This window comes from Sorex fumeus, unplaced genomic scaffold (genome assembly GCF_029834395.1).
Source record: "Sorex fumeus unplaced genomic scaffold, SorFum_2.1 ptg000075l, whole genome shotgun sequence".
Classification (NCBI taxonomy): domain Eukaryota; kingdom Metazoa; phylum Chordata; class Mammalia; order Eulipotyphla; family Soricidae; genus Sorex; species Sorex fumeus.
Genome location: NW_026606132.1, coordinates 26803236 through 26810521, shown reverse-complemented (window position 1 = coordinate 26810521; position 7286 = coordinate 26803236). Strand labels below are relative to the sequence as shown.

The window sequence follows — 7286 nt, the reverse complement described above, 5'->3', positions numbered from 1 at the left end:
TTATCAAACTAGACAAGTCATTGAAGGAAGATAACACTAAATGTATTACTCTGTACCCAGCATAATCTATAGTAGCTATTCAGTTAGTGTTGATTAAATTAGTGTATGAGTAAATGTACCTCAGTTGAATACAGATTCAGACCCACTATTGGGATAGAAGTTGTATTTAAATCACATGTAGTTTGGGCCTGAGCAACAGTCTAGCGGGTAGGTCCTTTTGCCATGCATGAAGTTGACCTGGGTTCAATCCCCAGCACCCCAAGTAGGCCCCTGAGTCCCAGGGGTGATCCCTGCACATAGAGCCAAGAGTAAGCCCTGAGCCCCACCTGGTATAGCCAGTAAACCAATAATAATAATAATAAGTTGCATGCAATTTTATAATCAAGATTGATCATTTTCTGGGACAGAGAGATAGCTCAAAGGATGGGACTCATGCAAGAGGCCTGGGTTTGATCCCTGCTACTTCATGGTCCTTTGAGCACTGCCAAGAACAACTCCTAAGGACCAAACAGGAAGTAGCTTCCTGAGCACTCCCAGATGGAGGCCCAAAGGAGCAAAAAGAAAAAGAAAAGTCATTTTCCTTTCCTATCAAGTTCTGCCTCTTGACCTTTTTATATCTTAGATGCCTACACAACAGCTGAAGTGGTCTACTCGTGGACACTGGGGAAGAACAAATCCGTGGAAGTGGCGCAGGACGGCTCTCGTCTCAACCAGTATGACTTGCTTGGCCATGTTGTTGGGACAGAGATAATCCGATCAAGTACCGGTAATTATTTTCCTTACCAAGCATTTACATTTTCCCCTTCCTTTGATTGTTGCAGGACACTGAAGTGCACACACTTGGTTGCCTTGTGCCAGGGGCCACGCACACTTGGTTGTGATACTTGCACACTTGAATGCACTGTGGCTCGTACTCTGCTTTCAGCACTGGGAATCACAGCAGAGCCGGGGATGACACTCGCTGTGTGTGTACAGTGTGACTTTGACACCTCAGCTGTACAAACCAGATGCTCTGCCACTGGGCCACACCCCTGAGCCCAACAAGCATGGTTTTCAACCTGTTCTAAAATGCTTATAATAACTTGTATAATCCTCCAAGCAGTTTGGTTATGTAGATACTCTTGTCCTAAGGTCACTTGGGCTTAGAGATGTTCAGTCATTTCCTCTGTGTCACAGATTTGTAATGTCAGAGACAAGATGTGATCCTAGAGAGATTGGCTCCCAAGCTCTTAGTTTAAAAAACCATTAAGCTGCCTTTTGAGGCAGTGGAGTACTAGATAAGGGAATGAAGGTTGAACTGTGGTAGAATGGAAGGAAGAAGGAAGCTATGATGACGATAGAGCCACATTTTAATTCCAGAGTTTTCATCAAGAGAAGTAAAGTTGCCAGTTGCCAGTGCTAGAGTGGCAAATTAGTAAGCCCTGAAGAGTCCAGTAACGATCCGTGAACTTCTTTCTTGGGGGAGCGGGGATTTGGCCATACTCAAGGCCCAAGTCTGGGGCAGAATCTGTGATATGGGACAGCTGTTGACTTATAAACAGGAGCTCAGGAATGCTAGCAGTGGGAACTGCTCACAGCAGCTGGCAAGGGGACCTGAGGTGTCGTCTTTGAAGCTCATACTAGCACCATGCCTCCTCCCCTCTGCAAGTATTAGCTTAGAATCTTTTTAATTAATTTTATTTCTTATTGTAATGAATCACCGTGAGATACAGTTACAGTTTTACAAATTTTCATCATTATGTTTCAATCAATGTTCAAGAACCCATCCCTCCACCAGTGCCCACTCTCCACAACCAATGTTCCCAGTGTTCCTCCCACGACCCCCACCCTTTCCCACCCTCTGCCTCTGTGGCAGGCACATTCCCTCTTCCTCTATCTCTCCTTTAGGGTGTTATGGTTTGCAATATAGGCACTAAGCAGCCACCATGTCTGGTCCATAGTCTACTTTCTTTTATTTTATTTATTTATTTTTAATTTTTAATAGTGAGACATCATGAGGTACAGTTGCAGACTTACACATTTTTGTGCTTGGGTTTCAATTATACAATGATCAAATACCCATCCCTCTACCAGTGCCCATTTCCCACCACCACGGTTCCCAGTATCCCTCCCACCCCCCATCCCCCCCAACCCACCCTGCCTCACAGTCTACTTTCTAGCTTAGAATTTTATTCTTTCCCCAGTACACAAAATTGGGCGTGGCAGGAATGGACATAGAGAGAAGCAAAACCTTTATTCAACACCAAAAATAGGAGCAGTTTATCTAGCACTCTAGCTATTTTTGTATGTTACAGCTAAACATTTCCATCGCTACGACCATGCTTCTGGTCCCCAGGTGACTTATGTGAGCTGGGAGGAGAGAGACACCACTTTCTCCCGATCCACCTCTGTCACCCCATGGCTGGCTGGGAAGCCTAGGAGTGATAAAGTCTGCAGTGAACCCCTGCACGGCATGACCTCAAGTCCTGGCAGCCCCACTAGGCAGCTGTCAAGTCATACCCGCCATCCACTTGTTGCACAAGGCATGGGAGTTAATCTCCATCTCCCACTTTCTCGAGGACCCTTGGACTCTGGCTGGAGTGAGGAATTGCTCTTTCCCAGAAAGGAAAATCAGTCGTGGACCTTACTCGGGGCTGTCGGGTCTTTCACCTTTCTCACAGAATTTCAGGAGGAGACAAGCAGTGAAGTAAAATCAGATTTGATTTGGAGGTGTTGAGGAAAGGAAGGAAGCAGAGAAGGGAGAGAAAACAACGTGCTCAGGAGAAAACGTGGCTTCTCCAGAGGCAGAGAGAGCCCTGCATGGCCCGAGACAGGCTTTCTATAAGGCTGTGCTTCAGGTTGCCTTGGCCTGCACTTTTCTGTGAGGTGTGAGAGTTACTCAGGATTGTCGTTCAAGTAGAGCTTTTACCTTGTTTTTCAGTGAATCTCCTTCAGGTCCTCATAGCAGTCTTTGTCTCTGCTGACGTCTGTCTTCGCTGTAGGGGTCCAGCCTCCTCAAGGTCGGCTGCTGGCTCCAGGTGAAGGTCTTATCATTAGGCTCTCCTTCCTGTGCTCACAAGGTGGGCGTTGTGCAGCCTCGGGGCTATTAGTTTTGTTACTTCCCAGGAATTCCAGTGCTGTGGGGCCCTTCCTTGTCTACCTGCCTGTCTCACTTCCCATGAAGTCACAACATGTCAGATAGTCTAACTCAGAAGTAGTTCTTCTTGGGAGCACCAAATAAAGGGTATTGGGAGGATCCGCCCAGGATGGGAGATGCATGCTGAAAGTAGACTATAGACCAAACATGATTGCCACTCAATGCCTCTTTTGCAAACCACAACACCCTAAAGGAGAGAGAGAACAAAAGGGAATGCCCTGCCACAGAGGCAGGGTGGGATGGGGGGGGATGGGGGTGGGAGGGATGCTGGGATCCGTGGTGGTGGGAAATGAGCACTGGTGGAGGGATGGGTATTTGATCATTGTATAATTGAAACCCAAGCACAAAAATTTGTAAGTCAACAACTGTACCTCATGGTGTCTCACTAATAAAAATTTTAAAAAAGGAAGTAGTTCTTCTTTCCAAGGAGACAGAACAATTCCTGCAGGGATGCTAGCAGAACTTCCCCAGGTGGCTTATGTGAAGCTCCTTAGAGAGGTGTCCCCTGGAGAAGGAAGTAGACACTCCCTTTCTACGCACCTCTGGCCCCCTGCAAGCACCTGTCGACAGTCTGCGTGCAAACCTGCAGGCCTGCCACTTGGTCCCGTCAACCCTGAGAGGCTCTTGTCCCCGTTTCTCAGGTAGCCATGAACTCAGGCTGGAATGAGGAATTGTTCTGCAAAAAGCAAAGTGGATCCCGATCTTACCCAGACCTTAGGGTGCTAGGACCTTGCCCTCCCTCACAGAACAGAATTGCAGGAGGAGAGGAAGAGTGGAGGATAACTAGGTTTGGGTGGGGGACATAAAGAAAGGGCAGGAGACATCCCTTAAGAGATCGCTCAGGGGAGAAGTAACATTTTGGGGGCAGGTGTGTTGTGGATATTCCTCAGACCACACTTTGTCCCATCTTCTTTATGAGTGGGAGTGAATGGGGCTTTTCCTGGGGAAGGCCTTCGCCTTCTGGCGCTCCGTTCTTGAGTTCCGAGAGCAGATGAGAAGACTTCCTGGCTCCTCTCTTCGGGGGTCCATCTGTGCTTGGCCCTGTAATTCTGCATCGGAGGGGCTTCCCACACTCTGGACATGGGTCTGCAGTGTCAGAGGACTCCATGCCTCAGGAGCAATTTAGATTTCTGCAGTTACCCCGACATACATTACCAGAGACCCTGTCTTCCTGATGTTAACAATGGGTGCCTTAGGAGTTCTTCTAAGTCTTCAGTATTTCTTTATATGTATATATATTTCTACATATATATATTCTAAGTCAGTATTTCTTTATATTTATCTTATAAATATATATTTATACATATTTTATAAATATATTTTATAAATTTATAAAATAATTTTACACATATAATTATATGTGTTTATGTATAAAATTTAAAAATTTTTCCTTAGAATTTTGATACCCAGGAAGTTATGTCATATTAAAGATTTTATACAGTTTACTCTTTTTTTTATATTTTTATTAGTGAAACACCATGAGGTATAGTTGTAGACTTAAAATTTTTGTGCTTGGGTCTCGATTATACAATGATCAAATACCCATCCCTCCACCAGTGCCCATTTTCCACCACCACGGGTCCCAGTATCCCTCCCACACCCCTATCCCCCCATCCTACCCTGCCTCTGTGAAAGGGCATTCCCTTTTGTTCTCTCTCTCCTTTGGGGTGTTGTGGTCTGCAAAAGAGGCATTGAGTGGCAGTCATGTTCAGTCCATAGTCTACTTTCAACATGCATCTCCCATCCTGGGAGGATTCTCCCAACACACTTTATTTGGTGCTCCCTTCTCTATCTGAGCTGCCCTTTCCCCTAGAATGCCTGGATGACCTCTAGGCCATGTAGTAATCCTCCTGGTACTGATCTCAGCTATTCTTGGGTATTAATCTCCTGTTTTGTTACTATGTCCCCCAGATGAATGTAATCTTTCTATGTCTATCCCTCTCCTTCTGACTCATTTCGTTTAGCATGATACTTTCCATGTAGTGCCACATGTATGTAAATTTCATGACTTCATTTTTTCTAACAGCTACATAGTACTCCATTTATACAGTTTACTCTTACTATGAAACAGTACTTAATTATCCATATAGCCAAAGTGACCTCTCTTTTTACTAAACTATTATTTAAAGACTCCATGGTTGCAAATAAAACTTAGCTCTTTGAAAATCAAGGCCAGGTTTATTTCCTGATTAAATAGCAGATGTAAAGTGACATAAGCATATGAGATTACTTTGATAACACGTAATGTATGTATTTCCTGGGCAGGCTACTCAAAGTAATCAGTTTGCTATTAAAAAGTTGGTCACAATCCATTCTACTTTTGCTCCTCAGTAGACAAGAGGCACCACAGTTGGTCTTACATACACATATTACTGAAAACTGAGAGATCTGGGCGTGGATTTGCGGAAAGAAAGGACGAGAAACGAAGAGTCAGGCTGAAATGCGCTTTACTGGAAGAAGGAGCTTGAAAGAGACTAGTAAACTCCACCCCATCTGTGTATTAGGGTGAATTTCTAGGGATGGATGGGGTGAGGGGTATGAGTTTAATTTGTACAAGGCCCCTTTCTGCCCAGTTAGAAAGTTGGCTGACAGCAGAGCCTGTCAGATGAGGGTCTTTGTGTGAGATCTGAGAGTGTGGGATTGCGTGCCCCCTCAGGCTGACCAAAAAATCATAGAGTGTATCTCTGAACAATCTTAGAACACTTGTTGCATCACACTTAGCTCTACATAGAGTGTTCTTTTAAGATTCCTTTTTGTGCTTGCCACACACATTCACTTTTAGTTACTGCTAGAGGAAGCCTCAGTTTGCCCTTGCCAGCTGCCGGGAGCACTCCCATTTTTTTTACAGATTTGGAAAAATATATTTACAACAAAGATAACAAAGAATGGGTCGATATTTCTTTCTTTTTTTAAATTAATTTTTATTAGTGAAACACCATGAGATACAGTTGTAGATTTACACATTTTTGTGCTTGGGTTTCAATTATACAATGATCAAATGCCCATCCCTCCACCAGTGCCCATTTTCCAACACCACGGGTCCCAGTATCCCTCCCACCCCCCTATCCCCCCATCCTACCCTGCCTCTGTGAAAGGGAATTCCCTTTTGTTCTCTCTCTCCTTTTGGGTGTTGTGGTCTGCAAAAGAGGCATTGAGTTGCAATCATGTTCGGTCCATAGTCTACTTTCAACATGCATCTCCCATCCTGGGAGGATCCTCCCAACACCCTTTATTTGGTCCTCCCTTCTCTATCTGAGCTGCCATTTCCCCTAGAATACCCAGCTGGCCTGTAAGCCATGGAGAAATCCTCCTGGTACTGATCTCAGCTATTCTTGGGTATTAATGTCCTATTTTGTTACTTTATGTCCCCCAGATGAATGCAATCTTTCTATGTCTATCCCTCTCTTTCTAACTCATTTCGCTTAGCATGATACTTTTCATTTAGTACCACTTGTATGTAAATTTCATGACTTCATCTTTTCTAATAGCTACACAGTACTCCATTGTGTAGATGTACCAAAGTTTCTTTAACCAGTCATCAGTTTTCGGGCACTCAGATTTTTTCCAGATTCTGGCTTTTGTAAAGAGTGCTGCAATGAACAAACAAGTGCAGATATCACTTCGGCTATACATTTTTGCCTCTCTGGGGTATATTCCCAGGAGCACTCCCATCTTTTAATGTCCCATCTCACATTTTTTTACTTCCTCCGAACTCCTGGACTGTTTCTGATAAACAGGGAGTTAACAATCATCTTGTTATAGTTAACAGGGAGTTAGCATTTCGTTCTTCCCCAGAGTTTAGGCTCACCTGGAGGTTGAGGTATTGGCCAATCCCTCAGGCAAAATGTCAGATCATATCTGTAGGGTCCTTGAGTCCTCTGTGACATTTGTTAATTGATAAGAAATGCAAAGAGCCCAGTTTTCATTCAGAGGGTCTACACAGCAAACCCTTACTTTTAACTCCCTGCATTCTCTGTAACACACAGATCCCGTGTTCCTATAAATCCCCACAAAAAGGGCCAGAGTGAGCTTGGTCCGATCTGAGTTCCTTTCCCTTTCTCTTGACTTCCCCATGTACGTTCCAACATTCCAATTCTGAGTCTGAGCACCTTTATGGGAATCGTTGGCCAACACAGAGGCCGGCCACAGC

General features: G+C 44.5%; 1 protein-coding gene across 1 annotated transcript in view; it reads left to right on the top strand.

The window, feature by feature from the left end:
* The first annotated feature begins 608 nt into the window (after nucleotides 1–608).
* Nucleotides 609–7286, top strand: part of GABRA3 (gamma-aminobutyric acid type A receptor subunit alpha3) — a 45342-nt gene continuing 38664 nt past the window's right edge. The window contains exon 1 of the mRNA XM_056130283.1: nucleotides 609–766. The gene's annotated coding sequence lies outside the window, so the exon portion shown is untranslated. The remainder of the gene's footprint in view (nucleotides 767–7286) is intronic.